This window comes from Tupaia chinensis, unplaced genomic scaffold, assembly GCF_000334495.1.
Source record: "Tupaia chinensis unplaced genomic scaffold, TupChi_1.0 Scaffold143615_1, whole genome shotgun sequence".
Lineage (NCBI taxonomy): Eukaryota > Metazoa > Chordata > Mammalia > Scandentia > Tupaiidae > Tupaia > Tupaia belangeri.
In genome coordinates, this window is record NW_006203463.1 from 145224 (window position 1) to 161397 (window position 16174).

Sequence of the window (16174 nt, forward strand, 5' to 3'; positions counted from 1 at the left end):
GACCCAGTATCTTAAAAACCTCACCCCAGCCACATGTGCGTTCATGCCCCAAATCCTGAGACTAGAATGGAAAAGAAGGGACAATGGCATGACTACCTCCTCCCCCAGTGTGAGGGTGTTTTCTCACTTTCTGTCTCTCTATCTCTCTCTGTCTGTCTGGCGAGCACACACCCCCTATAGCAAAAACTTCTCCAAAAAAGAAAAAAAAAAAAAAACTTACAACCTGCACAGTTATATTTAGAAACAATGTGGTCTTGAATTGTTTGTTCATTGGGAAACTAAATAGAAGTTGGGGACAGTCAGCTTTTGCTTTGGGTATTTTTTTAAGCATTTTTTTAAATACCACATGCTTCTCTTTTTAAAAAAAAAAATAATAATTAATTAATTTATTTAAATTTTGTTATAGGATATGTGTGCTCACCAGAGAAAAAGAGGGAAAGTGAGAAAGCAAAGCTCCCAGGTCTGGGACTCCAACCACGGTCGACCACGTGGGAGTCCAATGCCTTAACCACTGCACCACCTGCTGGGCCTGTATTTTCCTCATTCATGATAGAGTCAATGCATGCATGTGTGCGAGAGAAACTTTGCACGGGCTGGCAATGCTCGCTCCTCTTCCTCCAGCCCATCAGATCTCGGGCAGTGGCATGTGTGCCCAGTGTTTTAGGCTGACCAGGCTGGGGATTCAAACCAGAGTCACCACATGGGATCCAGCTTCTGTAGAGCTGTGTTACCTTTGGGCCTGGTAGCCAACCTTACATTAATAACAGCTATTTCATTCCAGCCACAGAGGCAAAACAGAGACTGTCATCCTCAAAGCGGCCACACAGTGCCCGTTCCCTAAGCATTCCTGAGGAGACAGAAATAAACGCAGCACCCGGATGTGGCTGTGACAGAACAGAAAACACCACCACGCGGGTCCTAAGATCCCGCAGAACTCCGAGGACTAACGACGTCCCAGTGCTAAGAAAAATGAAGTGCAAAACAGCGGCTTCCCAGCAGCGTGGTGTAAGCCTTTGACAAACGTGGGGCATTTCAGTCTCACGTCTAATCCTTGCTCGCAGCTTACACAGAGGGTACGAGTTCGTGACCGCCCCCTTGACGGTCTCCCCAAGCGTCTGTGTTTACATGGTGGAGGAGCATCAGCGAAGACAAAGCCTCACGACTGGCTTCAAGCTAAAATAATTTATATGAAAGGCATTTTGAAAACTAAACATTGTCCTAACCCCTGTCTATCTCTGTGTGCCTCGTCCAGGGAGATGGGGGTGTAGAACGTGAGCCTGAGCCAGACTGGGCAAAGAATTCTTTTTTATTTTTATTTATTTATTTATTTATTTTAGAGGTTTTTGCTATAGGGCGCGTGCGCTCGCCAGACAGACAGAGAGAGACATAGAGACAGAAAGCGAGAAATCACCCCCCCGGGGGGATGGTCACGCCGCAATCCCTTAAAGGGATCTTGGGCACGCACGCACATGCGCCCGGCGTGAGTTTTAAGCCACTGGGTCCCGGACGCGAACCGCAGTCGACTACGTGGGAGTCCAGTGACATAGCCATTACGCTAACTGCTGGTTCCCAGGAATTCTTTTTTATTTTTTTTTTAAGGAATTATTTAATTTTATTTATTATTATCGTCATCATCATCATTATTTAATTTTCTATAGTCACCTGAGAGAGAAAGCAAGCCACCAGGTCAGGGACTTAAACCGCAGTCGGCCATGTGGGAGTGCAGTGGCCCGACTACCACGCCCCCTGCTGGCCCCATCATTTTCTATTCTTCGCAATGATGATGGCGTTACCTTACAGAGAGGAATGTTTCTGTGAAGCCAGCTGCTGGAGACATAAATATTCGAAGACAGTTTCTACCTTTCCGGTGCTCCCAGTTTAACTGGAGAGATGGGCAGATTTACAGCTAAGTGCCAGAGCTTCAAAGGTTCAAGAGAAAGAGAATAATTTAATTTGAGGTTTAAAGAAGGACTTTAAGAGATGAGCTTTAAGCTGGTCTTGAAGGTGGAAGGTGGAACAGGTTTTTGGAGGACAAGAAAAAGGGAAAGGGCAGCTGAAGCAGATCCTTAAGCAAACGGAAAGGCACTGAGCTGGTGTGTTCCCCCAGAGCAGGGCGGTGTCCGGGGCGGCTGGAGGGAAGAGCCTGCTGCCACTCTGATTGTGACAATGGTGGGTTAGTTTGCGCTTTTTCTTTTTTCAAGGTTTGTTGTTGTTGCCATAGGGTGCGTGTGCACTCACCAGACAGAGACAAAGAGAAGCAGAGAGAGGGGAAGTGAGGAATCACCCCCTGGGGGATGGCCACACCACTGTCCCTTCTCTTCCAGACTCCTCTCGGGATTTTGGACATGCATATATATGTGCCAGTGTGATTTTCAAGCCACCAGGTCTGGGACTTGAACCACAGTCAGCATGTGGGAGTCCAGCGCCTCACCCACCACACCACCTGCTGGCTCCAGTTTGTACTTTTTCTTTACCAGCTGCATGGCCAACAGTTTATATTAGCTTTTATGATTTCTTCCAAAAAGCCACTCTGCTGTATTTTATTTTGCTTTTTTCTTGGTGAAGGGCATATGTGCTCATCAGAGAGAGAAAAGAGAAAGGAAACACCCTCACTGTGGCGTGGTCATACCACAGTCCTCTTCCCTCCATTTTCTGTCTCGTCCTTAGGCACAAGTGCACATGCGCCCTGCGTGTTCTTCAAGCCACCAGGACTGGGACTCAAACCGTGGTTGACCATGTGGATTCGGTTCCCAATATACAGCACTGAACTCCTGTGCTACGGGGCCAGTCCGGCATTCTGATGTTAAGGTGCTCTTCTTGGTTCCCCTGCGTGGTGCCACAGGTCGATGGCTTGATCAGTTGGTAATTCAGACACAAGAATTCAGGATTAGGGAAGTAGAGGTATCTGTGATGTCCCCAGACAGAGTAACAAGTGCTCATCATTTTATATCGACATTTATATCAACATTTCGGATATGTGTGGGGATGAGCACTCAGGAACGTGTCCAGATTGGGATTTTTGGCTTGTTCATATCCCTGTCAATCAGAAGATATTTCTTATTAAATGTGACTTCTAGTATCCTGAAGCCTTTTTTAACTTTCTTTTTTCTTTTCTAAAAAGTTCCCCTAAACTTTTCCTTTAGGCAACTTCCAAACAAAAGGCTGGAATTTTTTAAAAAATGGAAAGTCAATAACCAAGTGATTATTTTGCTTAAATAGTCATTAGAAAGATACTGGTAATTTGCAGAGCCCAATTTGCAAATTACCCCTTTGCTCATTTTATTAAATGACAGGGTACAGGCAAGCACTGCTCAGGTGGTATTTCCTAAATGTGTGACTTGGCTCACAAAGAACTTCTTTCTTTTAACCCCCCCTCGGCTTACCAGTGCCTCCTGCTTCCCCCAGCACAGCCCGTTCCTGGTCTTGAGAGTTCGCTCGCTGGAAGGAAGGTTTCCTCGCAGATTAGTGGCAAGGCCTGCTGTGTTTTTATCCAGCCATCTGTGACTGAGTCTACTTTTGCACAGTGTGAACCCTTGAGCTGTTTCTGTCCACAGGCCTGCCTGACCGCTCCTTCTGCCCAGCTCATCTGGCTGCTGCATTTGTTGACTGGGACGAGAGTATTTCTGAGATCTGCCGAGGTCAAAATAGAGCTGGAATAGGAGGCAGAAAGCCAAGCGCCTTCGACCTGTGGCATGAGTTAGATAAGCTCAGTTAGGCTGACAGCACAGACGGGCAAAAGTAGAGAAGCTGGAAAAGACCTAGGTTTGAATTCTCTTAGTTGACCAGCTGTATGACTTTGGGGAAGGGGCAAAGCTTTTACTGAGGTTTCTAAATCTGTAACAGAGCAGATCATAGCCCACCGCAAAAGAGAAGGGTGAGAGTATGTGAAGTGAGTGAAGGCAGGTGGCTCCAAAGGGCCCGTAAATGTGGACTACCACTATTTGTCCAATACATGCCCGCTTTCTAGAAACTTCCGCCAGTCCCTTCGGTAAGTTAAAGCTCCTTCTGTCCATGTGCGACTTCCATTGGATTGTGCGTGTATGAGAAGAAAGCACCCCCTTTGCAAATGAACAGCCTTTTAGCAAAACAAAACAAGAAAACCAAAAACACCTTCGTCTTGGCAGGGGCATGCCCTGTAGCATGTATCTTGGGAGGCAGGGCCCTGGCTGGGTGGCAGCCCATCCACCCTCAGCCAGACACCTTTGTTCAGGCCCCCCCACCCCCTCACCCGGATTGTGCATATATGAGAAGAAAGCACCCCCTTTGCAAATGGAGAAGAGCCTTTTAGCAAAACAAAACAAGAAAACCAAAAACACCTTCGTCTTGGCAGGGGCATGCCCTGTAGCATGTATCTTGGGAGGCAGGGCCCTGGCTGGGTGGCAGCCCATCCACCCTCAGCCAGACACCTTTGTTCAGGCCCCCCACCCCCTCACCCCTGTTTCACTCATGTTCTTCTTCCCCACACCTGCTTACATGTGTCTAAGAAATGCAATTAACTTTCTAGGAACTGAATCAGTCCTGGACACCAGATTTACTGGTGGTAAGACTGTAGGCCTGAAGTCATACACAGCCATATTTATTTCTGTGTTTCATGGTGTGTGTACTGTGTTTTAGAGGAGGTCACACTCTGTCATAATCCTCCTGCCCAAGTATCTGGGACCACAGCTGTGCACCACCATGCCCCAGCTCTTTTAGGTTGGGTGGGGAAGCGAACTCGGGCTTCCTGTGTGGCCTCAGCCTGCAACGCATAGCATTCAACCCACACTATCACAGCAAAGTTCTGTTTTTCCTTCCTTGATCTGCTATTCACTAGTTGTGTTAGAGTACAATCAAGTCCAAAGAGAAGCACGGTGGTTTTCTGCTCTGTGAGCTTGGTGAAATGCCTTAGCTTCTCAGTCTGTTTCCTGACTTCTACAATGGAGAACAGCACCCCACGGTGCCCAGATTTGGTATCGCATATTCAGTGTGATAGACGCCACATTGAGTGGGTAGTACCAGGATAAACTAGGTAGTACTAGTTCCGGCAAGAGCCACTTCTGCCACCTTCAAACAGTCTTTGGTTATTCCTAAGACTGGAAGCCACAATTCTCCCTCACTAGGTCTTCGAATCCACCGTAATGTCAACAAGCTGATCATCGCCGTGCCATTCATGGCTAGTGAAAGTCTTGTCAGCTGTAATTTTAGAACAGAAAAAAACACTTGACCTCATGTGACTTCCCTTTATCAAACTGTATCTTCTCAAAACATATCATTATTATTAACATTAAGAAAGCAGACAGCCAGGGGCCAGCAGATGGCATGGTGCTTAAGGCCCTGGACTCCCACATTGCCAACCACCATTCAAGTCCTGGACCTGGCGGCCTCAAAAATCACACCAGGCATTTGTGTGTGTACCGAAAATCCTAAGAGGAGAATGGAGAAGAAGGGATTGTGGCATGGCCCTACCTCCTGGGATGGTGATTTCTCACTTTCTCTCTCACTGTCTCTGCCTCTGTCGGTGAGTGTGCACAAACCATAAATAAATAAATAAATAAAAATTAAAAAAAAAAAAAACAGACAGCAAAGTAGGGCACGTGCGCTCGCCAGACAGACAGAGAGAGACATAGAGACAGAAAGAGAGAAATCACCCCCCAGGGGGGATGGTCACGCCGCAATCCCTTCTCATCCATTCTCCTCTCGGGATCTTGGGCACGCACGCACACGCGCCTAGTGTGAGTTTTAAGCCACTGGGTCCGGGACACGAACCGCGGTCAACTACGTGGGAGTCCAGCGACATAGCCATTACGCTAACTGCTGGTTCCCAAGTCTCCTGTTTTTCTGGAGGCACAAAATGTCAGTTTTATGTAATCCAGCCAACGGTCCGTTTAAGAACTGGCCATCAATTGGGTTACAAATTAGGTCAATGGAAAAGAGAGTTGTCTTTTGAATATCAGTTTTCAGGATCATAACTAACTGAATCCCCTGTCACAGTAACCAAATCCTCTATCCTTGACAAGCAATAAGATGGAGGAGCGACGTGAATGGAGTCTTTACTGAGTATTTTAGGATAATTACCTGTTCATGCTCTTACTTGATTCACACCCTGAGTAGAGTGATTTCTGTAATCAATCTGGGTCTGTCTTCATTTGGAGTTGCGGAAAAACTATTCTTCCAAGTTCACGCGGGGAGCAGAAAATCCGTGGTAACCTTCTAGTAGACCAGTCACTGACTCGATGAGATGTGCATATTTTTTATTTGAAAACTTACGCAGCTTGAAATAATGATGCTCAAGTTCAAAACAGAGCATTCTCTCTGTATAACAATCCTCAGGAGCATAGGCTCGCACCTACGTTGGGGTCTCCTTGGAAGATTTCGGGAGGGCCCAGTTCTGTAATCTAGCTGGAGGCCTATGTTGTTTTTCATCTGTATTGATATTATGATAACTCATGGAAAATGAAGTGCCTAACCTCTTCATAAAACTTTACAACGTCAAGAAGACTTCAGGTCCGAAGGATGCTCGTAACCCCGTCCACCGTGCGGAGCCCAGAGTCCGTGCAGACCTTGATAAGTCTGTGGCTTTATTTCCCAGCCTCCTGTCTCCACTTCTAGCAGATGGGTAAACACTTGACTTGAACAACTTGAAGGCCTTGATAGCCTAATAAATCTGGGGACTATGTTTATTCCTTCTGGAATAGCTGGACAGATTAAAATGTTTGACCCCATCGATTTCAGTGCCGTTCTCTGGTGATAGATTTTAGTCAGGAACAGGTTGTGATAAATTGAGTACTTGGCAAGCAGCCAAAGTTTGGGGTTTCACTCATTTTTTTTCCCTTCCTTTTTTGAAATTTTTATTATTTGCTGTCTCTTTCCCAGGAGTTATTGAATTTCTACAGAAGTAAAAGGGAGGGGAGAGGGAGATCACGTGGTGAGACCCAAAAGGCAACTTCGGAACCCACAAGTGATAGAAAGCAGGCGTTAGGGCCATTCTTAGGGTTCAGTTGGGGTCATGAGAGTCCAAACTGGACACTGAAGGGTCAGTCCATAGCAGAGATGAAGCTTCTGACATGTGTGATACCCTGAGTTCTGTTTGTAAAAAACCATTTACTAAAAGGGGCTAGCAGGTGGCATGGTGGTTAAGGGTGCTGCACTCCCATATGGCAGACTGTGGGTCAAGTCCCGGACCTGGCGGCTTGCTTTCTCTCTCTCTTTCTGTCCCTCTCCGGTCAAATTAAAATAAGTAAATAAATTTGAAAAAGTTCAATAATAAAATAATTCTTAAAAAAAAATAAAAAGAACATTCACTGAAAACGCATGGTAGGCAAATAATATCGAGTCATTGGAAAAGTCATGACCTATTTTTCTATGTAAAAATGCATCATGACTTCTTCCGACAGGCCGAGATAGTACAACATTTACCCATCTCAGGGACTTTCTAGTCTCATTATACGTGGTGTGTGTGTGTGTGTGTGTGTGTGTGTGTTACAACTTTGAGTGTGAATTGGCCAGCAGGTGTGTGAAGGTTAAGGTGCTGGATCCCACATGATAGGCTGCGCGGTTCAAGTCCTGGACCTGGTGGCTTAAAACTCATGTTGGGTGCATGTGCATGCATGCCCAAAATCCTGAGAGGAGACTGAGGAAGAAGGGATTACAGTATGGCCGTCCTCCTGGAGGGGTGATTCCTCACTTTTCTCTCTCCCCTCCAGCAAGTGCACGTGCCCTGTAGCAAAAACAAACAAAAGTTGAGCATAGAGAACCATGTGAGATGATGAAAAAGTAGAGGATTTTTTTTTAAGTTATTTCAGTTATTTTTTATTTTTGGAGAAGTTTTTGCTATATGGTGCATGTGCTCACCAGAAAGTCAGAGAGAGACAGAGAGACAGAAAGCGAGAAATCACCCCCTGGGAGGGATGGCCATGCCGCAATCCCTTCTCCATTCTCTTCTCAGAATCTTGGGCACGCACGTGCACACGCCCGGCATGAGTTTAAGCCACCAGGTCCGAGACTTGAACCACGGTCGACCCATGGGAGTTCAGCGACATAGCCATTACGCTAACTGCTGGTCCCAAGTCTAGCATTTTAGATGAAGCATTTCCTCAGTCTGACTCTGTGGAAGGCCAGGGTAAGTGGACACTTCAGTGGAGATGGCAGTTAGTCTTAACTTTCCCCTTTCCCAAGTCCGAATGATCCCGTAGCTGAGAAAGGGATCCCATTCCTTCTTTTTTTGAGTGACCAGCACAATTAGGTCTCACTATTCTGGACTTCATCCATAGGTGGTTCCCAGCACAGCCCTAGAGGTGGGAGAGGGAAATAACTCAGCAGCTACCCTGGCAGCAAGAATGGCTGGTCACCCAGCTGTCAGCAATGGCATGAATGATTTTAAGAGTTCCACAGCAATGACTGGGCAGTGGGCAGGCATTTCTAAGCACGTGTGTATAATTTGATCAGTTAAAATCAGTGAGACAGAAAGGCTTGGGGTAGTGCTATCCATTAAATCACCTGGGGCTTTATGAAAACACAGAGGTGTGGTGGACTCACCCCAGGGACTTCTACCTTAGTTGGTCTGAAGTACCTCCTTGACTGGAGTTTTAAAATCTTGCCAGGTGGGACCAGCAGTTGGCGTAATGGCTATGTCACTGGACTCCCATGTAGTCAACCACAGTTCGAGTCCTGGACCCAGTGGCTTAAACTCACGCTTAAACTTTCTTCTCGCTAAAGGATAAGGGATTGCAGCATGGCCATCCCCCCAGGGGGTGATTTCTCTCTTTCTGTCTCTCTGTCTCTCTCTGTCTTTCTGGCAAGCGCACGCACCCTATAGCAAAAACCTCTCAAAAAGAAAAAAAAAAATCTTGCCAGGTGATTGTAGCATTCAGCCCAGGTTAAGCACCCCCGGATAGGAGAACAGGCCTGTTGCTATGTCAATGGTAATGCTGTTTCCAGTGCATCTCAAAATGTGCAGTCCTGCAAAGTCACATGATCTAGTTATGGAAAAACACACGTATGTATGTCTATGCCTCGGAAAGAGATCGGAAGCCTGAATGCCAGCACACTAACAGCAGTTTTCTTAGGAGCTGGAAGTTTCCGTTTTTTGGCTTTTGTTTGGTTTGTTTTCTAGAGAGAATTTTTATTATAGGGTGCATGCTCCTGCCCAAGAGGCAAAAAGAGAGAGAGAGAAAGTAAAAAGTCCTGCAATCCCCCTGCAATCCCTCCTCCTCCATTTCCCTCTTGGGATTTTGGGCACACACATGCACCTGACATAAGTTTTAATCCTCCAGGTCCAAGCCTTGAACCACACTTAGCCATGTGGGAGTCCAGCACCTTAACCACTACACCACCTGAGCCACTCCCAGGCCCACCTGCTGTACAGGCTATACTCACCTGCTGGCCCCAGTATGGGTTATTTTTATTTCTTTATTTTATTTTATTTTTTTTAGAGGTTTTCGCCTTAGGTTCATGCACTCACCAGAAAAGAGACAGAGACAGTGAGAACAAAAGTGAGAAATCACCCCCTAGGGAAAAGGTCAACACTGCAATCCCTTCTCCATTCTCCTCCCAGGATCCTGGGCACACACACACATGCTCCCGGCATGAGTTTCAAGCCCTTGGTTCTGGGACTCGAACCGCAGCTGGCCATGTGGGAGCCCAGCAATGTGACACTACGCCACCTGCTGGTCCCAGGTTATCTTTATTTCCATTTTCTATATTTCCAAACTTTTCTTCTATACACCTCAATCACTTTTGAAATCAGGAAAAAGGAACCGTTTTGTTTGATTACAATAAAATGGATGAAGTCGTTTGTGGATATCCGTCATGTCCTCAATGGGGACATGTGGGGGACACAGAAGACATAAGACATGGTCTCGGGGGTTTGCCGTCTAGTGGGCCCTGAGCCACGGTCAAGTGGCCTCCTATGTCCATATGTGACTAGGCACTCAGGTCCCCGGCTGAGCGAGGCTCGTTCAGACTGTAGTCACTCACCAGGCTCACCTCTGTGTGTAGTTCTCACTGCCGGGCAGAGCTGGCACCACCTCGCCCCGTGCCTTCCGTCCGATCCCCTAGTCGTGCCCCAAACATTGGAATAGACAAACAAGTTAGCTCAGAGAGGAGAGCGAGTACGATGCTGCTTCACTGGAGAAGCGCGAGAGGCAGGCCTGGGCGAATGGAGGATCAGCTTGAACGGTGGCCAGTGCCCGGGAGGGGCCCGCTTGGACAGCTGTTGAAAGGGCCCGACTGCAGGAGGCCTGGTCCAGCACAGGGAATGGAGAACTGTAGCCAAAAGGTGGGTCTGGCTAGAGGGGGCTGGAGAAAGGAGGGGCGCACAGTGGCCAGGAGGTGAGCACCAAGCGAGCACTTCCTGCAGCAGGGAAGCGGCCTCCTGCCGCCTCTGTTTCCCCAACTCAATTTCCAGGCGCTCTGGTCTAGACAGAGTAAGATAGCAGCCCTTAAACACTGCCGAAGGGAAGAGGAGGGACGTTTAGTAAGCATAGAAACTGGCTGGGAAAATAGGATTTTTGTGTGTTTCATGCAAGAAATTTTGGCACAAAGAATCGAAAATCTTTGTATGACAGTCTCAAACCCAGGGTGAGGAAAACTACAACTTCTCAATGTCCGAGTGTTGTGCAGCAACTCCAGGACGGGCTGGGCACCCGGCCCAGGAAGGGCTTGGCCTTCATAGCTATCCAGAGAGTGCAGTGGAGTTCGACGAGGAATGAAGGGCATGGTTCTCAGTGTCGCCCAGCGGTGGTTTCCACTCGTGCCACGCTACCTTGCTCCGGCCCTCCTTTTCCACGCCGAGCTGCAGCGACCCCTGCACAGCCCCTGGGGTTATACTGACTTCACAAAAACCCCAAGGTCTTATTGCAGGCAGCTGGAAACCTCATTACTTTCACAGCCGGTCCGCAAACCTCACTGTGCGATCAGTTCCAATGTTTGGAAACCCTCCCCATTGTGAAATCCCCCCCTTCCCAGTTACCCTAAAGCGTTCCTAGTTGGTCCTGAAATAGAAAGCCCAATTCCTCCACAGGCCACTTTACCAAAAGTGCAAGGTTTGGCTTTGTTCATCTCAAAGTGTTAAAAGGTAAATCTCCCGCTGGTTCGAAGATTAAGGGCACTGGACTCCCACATGGTTGACTGCAGTTTGAGTCCCGTACCTGGTGGCTTGCTTTCCCACTTTCCCTCTCTCTCTCACTATCCCTCTCTGGTCAAATTAAAATAAATAAATGAACAAATGCAATTAAGTAAAATAATTCTTTTAAAAAGAAAATAAATAGAACAGGAGCCATCAGATGGCATAGTGGTTAAGGCGTTGGACTCCCACATGGCCAATCGTAGTTCAAGTTCCAGGCCCAGTATCTTGAAACTCATGCCAGGCACGTGTGTGTGTGTGTGTGTGTGTGTGTGTGCCCAAGATCCCAGGAGGGGATGGAAAAGAGATTGTGGCATGGCCATCCCCTCTTAGGGATGATTTCTCACTTTTTCTCTCTCCATCTCTGTGTCTCCAGTGAATGCATACAACTTATAGCAAAAAAAAAAAAAAAAAAAAAAAACCTCTCGAAAAAAAAAAAAGTAAATAGAACAATTCTAAACGGAACCAAGAATCAAAGGGGCTGATGGTTAACCAAAAAGAAGCTGACCTCACTCCCTCCCCACTGCATTCATACCCAAAACCTGTAAGTGAGAATCACCTGCTCCCCTCCCCCAAAGTGTCCAGGAAAAGACCTCGGTGACCCCAGAGAGGCCCGAGACTCAGAATAGAGAAAGTACCTGACACTTCTGGGAAGCATTGCCCTGCCATGCAAGTGTGCCCAAGCTTCCCATCCCTCATCAGCCACTGTCATCCCCACATCTGGTTGCAGTTCTGGAATTCCAGGCGGCACCCTGGGAGCGGCCCTGGTGTTTGTCAGCCCCTGCTGGCTATCAGCTAAACTCTGCCCAAATAAACAAAGGAGTCAATCCTTGCAGTTGCACACAAGCCCCAGGGCTGCAGGAGGCTTGGACCTGCAAGGCAGGCTGCGAGGGGCCGAATCTGAGCAGCAGTTGGGGGTGAGCTTTTTTGTGGCTGCTAAAAGATCCACTATTACAGACTAGCCCGTAATTTCCTGAAACAATGGCACATAAAATAATTAATAACAGCAAAGATGCTTGGTTCTTCTTTCACACCATGGCCAGTGCAACTGTGGTTACCGCGAAGTCCAGGCGGTTGTCACCGAGAAAAACCCAAAGACCATGCCGGTTCTCTGAGCAAGGGCCTGGGCAGGCCGTCTGACTTCTTGGAAAAGTCGTCTCTGACCTTCCAGGGCAGACTGGCCCCTTCCATGCAGCCGGTGCAGCAGGACCAGAACCCACTCTCGTTAGGTTGAAGATCTAGGAGGGGAGCAGCAGCCGGCCCGAAGAAAGGGAGAGAGGCCTGGGGCTGGATCTTTCTGTGGAAGAGTCCTAGAAGGTGGGGCCATGAGAGAGGAAGACTCTTTCTAGACTCGCTTCCACAATTTGGGGCGTTGTTCAGGGCCTACCCAGGGCTAGTTGAAGGAGGGTTGGGTGGCCGGCCATCCAGGAGGCTGACTGGGACCCTACCCACATTAGCCTTTATTTCAGGTTTCTCGTCGGCAACACGGGCTGATAATCACATCTGCCTCGTGAGGGTGTGTGGGGATTGAATGGGTGAAGGGAGAGTGTGTGGAACAGCCTGGCCCATGCCCAGGACTGTGTGTCTTCTTAGTATTATTGTAAGATAACTCGCAACTCTACAAAGGATTTACATCAACGACATCCCAGTCATGGCTTTGACCTGACTTCCACCCTCTTGCTGAAATGTATCGTCTTGGATAAATCACTTAACCTTGTTCAGCCTCATCTTTACCGTCTGTAAAATGGGGATAATTTACCCAGCGGGCAAGGTTTGGTCAGCTAAGCCTGGTGCCTGGCCAGTGACAAAGCATAAGCACCAAGCAAATGCCAGCTCAGGTGGTTCCTGTTACAACTTTCATCATTTTATTAATTAATTTATTTCTTTTAGAGAGATTTTTGTTGCCAGAGGGCACGTGTGCTCGCCAGAGAGACAGAGAGACAGAAAGTGAGAAATCACCCCCGGGGGGGATGGCCACGCTGCAATCCCTTCTCCTCCATTCTCCTCTTTAGATTTTGGGCACGCATGCACATGCACCCAGTGTGTTTTAAGCCACTGGGTCCTGGACTTGAACCCTGGTTGGCCACATGGGAGTCCAATGACGTAACCATTACACCACCTGCTGCTCCCCAAGACCTTCACTGTTAACAGGAGGGAAGGAAATGACTCCTGGCCAGGCCTGGGGCGGCTCAATCTGCTTCCTCTTCTGAGAAAGCCGGCTTTCCACCCGAGGGCTGTGTGTCGGTTCTGGGCGTCTAAATGTGTGGATGCCTGGTCGGAGGACCTCCCTGAGAGGAGGAGTACGTAAATGAACCCGAGGTACCTACACACCCAGACGGGATCATCTTAAATATTTTTTCATTATCATTTTTTATTAACATGCCAGTCATTGTAATGTGATTCTTCAGTACTTGAGTGCAATGTATAATGACCAAATCGGAATGATTATTGGACCATCCACTGCAGATTCTATACAATGAGCTGTTGATAACCACGTTCTTCCCACCCTGTTTTATAGGTTGACACTGTCCCTTCTCCATTTACATGCTTACTTCCTCTGAGAAATCACCCCACACGGGATGGCCATGCCATAATCCCTTCTCCTCCATTCTCTTCTCAGGATTTTGGGAACACATACACACGTCTGGTGTTTTCTAAGCCACCAGGTCTAGGACTTGAACCAGAGAGTTGGCTATGTGGGATCCGGCACCTTAACCACCATGCCACTTGCTGGCCCTAGACAGGATCATTTTAAGCTTCTATCTCTTGGATGCTTGCGGCTTCTGTCCTTAGGAAGGGTTGGGTTGTTGTCAAGGAGGAAGAATGGCGCCGAGACAGCAGGCCAAGGGCATGCTGGGCTCCCTGCAGCCACCTCCTCTGTCCCGGCCCAGCAGGCATGTGCTACTGCAGGTGGCCCCGTTGACAGGGCCACAGGAAAGAAAAGGCACAGGCGGCTTGGCACTCAGGCTCAGGGCAGTCGCCTGCAGGCCCGAGGATGCGATGTGCTTGTAACGGGCCACGCTTGGCCCTTCGTGCTGTCTGTATTCCTCAGAGCAGCCACTCAGTAGCTGGCAGGGGACAATATCTGTAGTAAAGAATTCAGGTTTGGGCCAGCTGGTGGCATGGTGGTTAAGGCAGCTGGAACCCACGTGGCTGACTGCATGGTTCCAGTCTCAACCCACTGGCCTGAAAAACTCACCAGGTGCACCTGCATGCATGCCCAAAATCCCAAAAGGAGAATGGAGGCGAAGGGATCGTGGTATAGCCATCCCCTCTGGAGGGTGATGTCTCTCTCTCTCTCTCATGTCTGGCTCCCTCTCTGTGTGTGTCTCTCTACACAAATACATGCACCCTATAGCATTTTGGGGGGGTGACACGAAAACGACATAAGGTTATAAATGATCTGCTCCTAATGGTCCTTGCCTTTTTCCTGTCTCCCATGTTGTAGTCACCTGCAAGTTATCAGCCACAGGGTGTAGGGTATCTTACAGTCCTAAGGTCCATGCCTCAGCTAAAATTTTGTCTGCTTATGTTCAAATCCCAGCTCCTCCATTTTCCAGCTGTGTGCTCTTTGGGAAAATGCTCGATCTTAATTTTTCACTCAACAAAATGAGCGAAAAGAGTCTTGCTCATAAGGGGGATGTGAGGATCGAACAGGTCAATACGTGTAAAGCACATTAAATGGAACCTGGTCTGTTATGTGGTTGGAGCTGAGAACTGAAGGATGAGCAGGTGTCGCCGCGGGCTGTCTGTAGACGCTGATTCCGGAAACAGGACAGAGAGCAAAAGGGAGCGGTTAACCGGAGGTGGAAGAGCATCCGCCTCCCCCTCCCACTTCCTCCCAGAGTAGAATTGGGCGCTAGGGACTGGACAGTGGCCATGGTGAAAGTGATGCTCTGCGAGGTGGGACCACGTGGGAAGGTTCTGGACTCATGTGCAGAGACCTCCCTGCAGACGCTGGGCACGTGTGTGCCCATGATCTGGGGCTGGCTGAGACGGGGGGGCAGGAGGCATGAAGGAACTTTTTGGGGTGTGCTTGCATGCACCTTCTTTCTCTCTCTTACGTTGTCTCTCTCATTCATAGAAGAAATAAACCTTAAAAATCTTGGCTTTATTGAGCAACTTGCACACCTGTTCTCACACCTGCTCCTCACGGACCAATCTATCCCATAGGATCACATCCGCATCTTTGGGAAACCGAGGCAGGTGAGCCAGTTCAGGCTGGTGTTGGACCAAGGGCACACTGCGCATGTCCCCACCTACCCTATCAAACCGAGAAGTTGCCCTCACTCCGCTGAATTTTCACATTGCTTTCCCGCTTGCTTTGAACTTGTCCTTTCTTATGTTCATTAACTAGTGGCAGCCAGGTGGGGGGGTATTTTCCCCAGGGGGTAGGAGGCAGAAGACAGGGGCTAATGGGGCGAGGAGGCAGTGTGTGACCAGTGAGGACGTGACAGGACCATCGGCTCTGCATGGAGAGGGCTACTCATGCTCCGGTTCGTGTTCAGGGTTCCGCCTGACTGCCAGCAGGTGGGCCTGCCCAGCTGGCACCCCTGTTACTCCCTGATACACGCTCCAGCCGTGACCACCAAACATGCTCATGACTTTTTCACACGCGGCGTTTGGTAGCTGTGAGTGACCATGGGAGTCCACCCCAGGGGAGGAGAAAAAGTCACCCAAGGCCCGAAGTCTGGCTTTCCTTGATGTTCAGACCAGCAGGTGGTACTTAAGAAAATCGAGACGGTAACTAACCGGAGTCGGGAAGTTCCTGAGGGGTTCCTGTGCTCAGGACCAGTGCGCCCAGACAGGGGCAGATGGACAGAGTTGTGATTGTCCCTAACACAGCATGGCCGGGACCCGATGAGCAAGGACTGCTCTGACCCAGGGTGGGCTCGGGGAGCCTACAGGGAGCTGTTTTGAAAGATGACTAATGCATTTATTTTTATCTTAAACACCGTAAAGTTTTCTAGTGCTTTGCATTAAAGGGATTATAAAATATTAGTTATCGTGTATGTGGCCTGCCTTCTTACCAAAAAAAAAAAAAAAAAAAAAAAAGGCAGCCCGAAACAATTC

General features: G+C 48.5%; 1 protein-coding gene and 1 pseudogene across 2 annotated transcripts in view; both read left to right on the forward strand.

Annotated features, from left to right (window-relative positions):
• The window catches only part of LNX1 (ligand of numb-protein X 1), a 153748-nt gene that overhangs the window by 73972 nt on the left and 63602 nt on the right, over positions 1 to 16174 (forward strand). The gene's annotated exons all lie outside the window — the stretch shown is intronic.
• Positions 14981 to 16174, forward strand: part of LOC102492535 (cysteine and glycine-rich protein 2 pseudogene) — a 3081-nt pseudogene continuing 1887 nt past the window's right edge.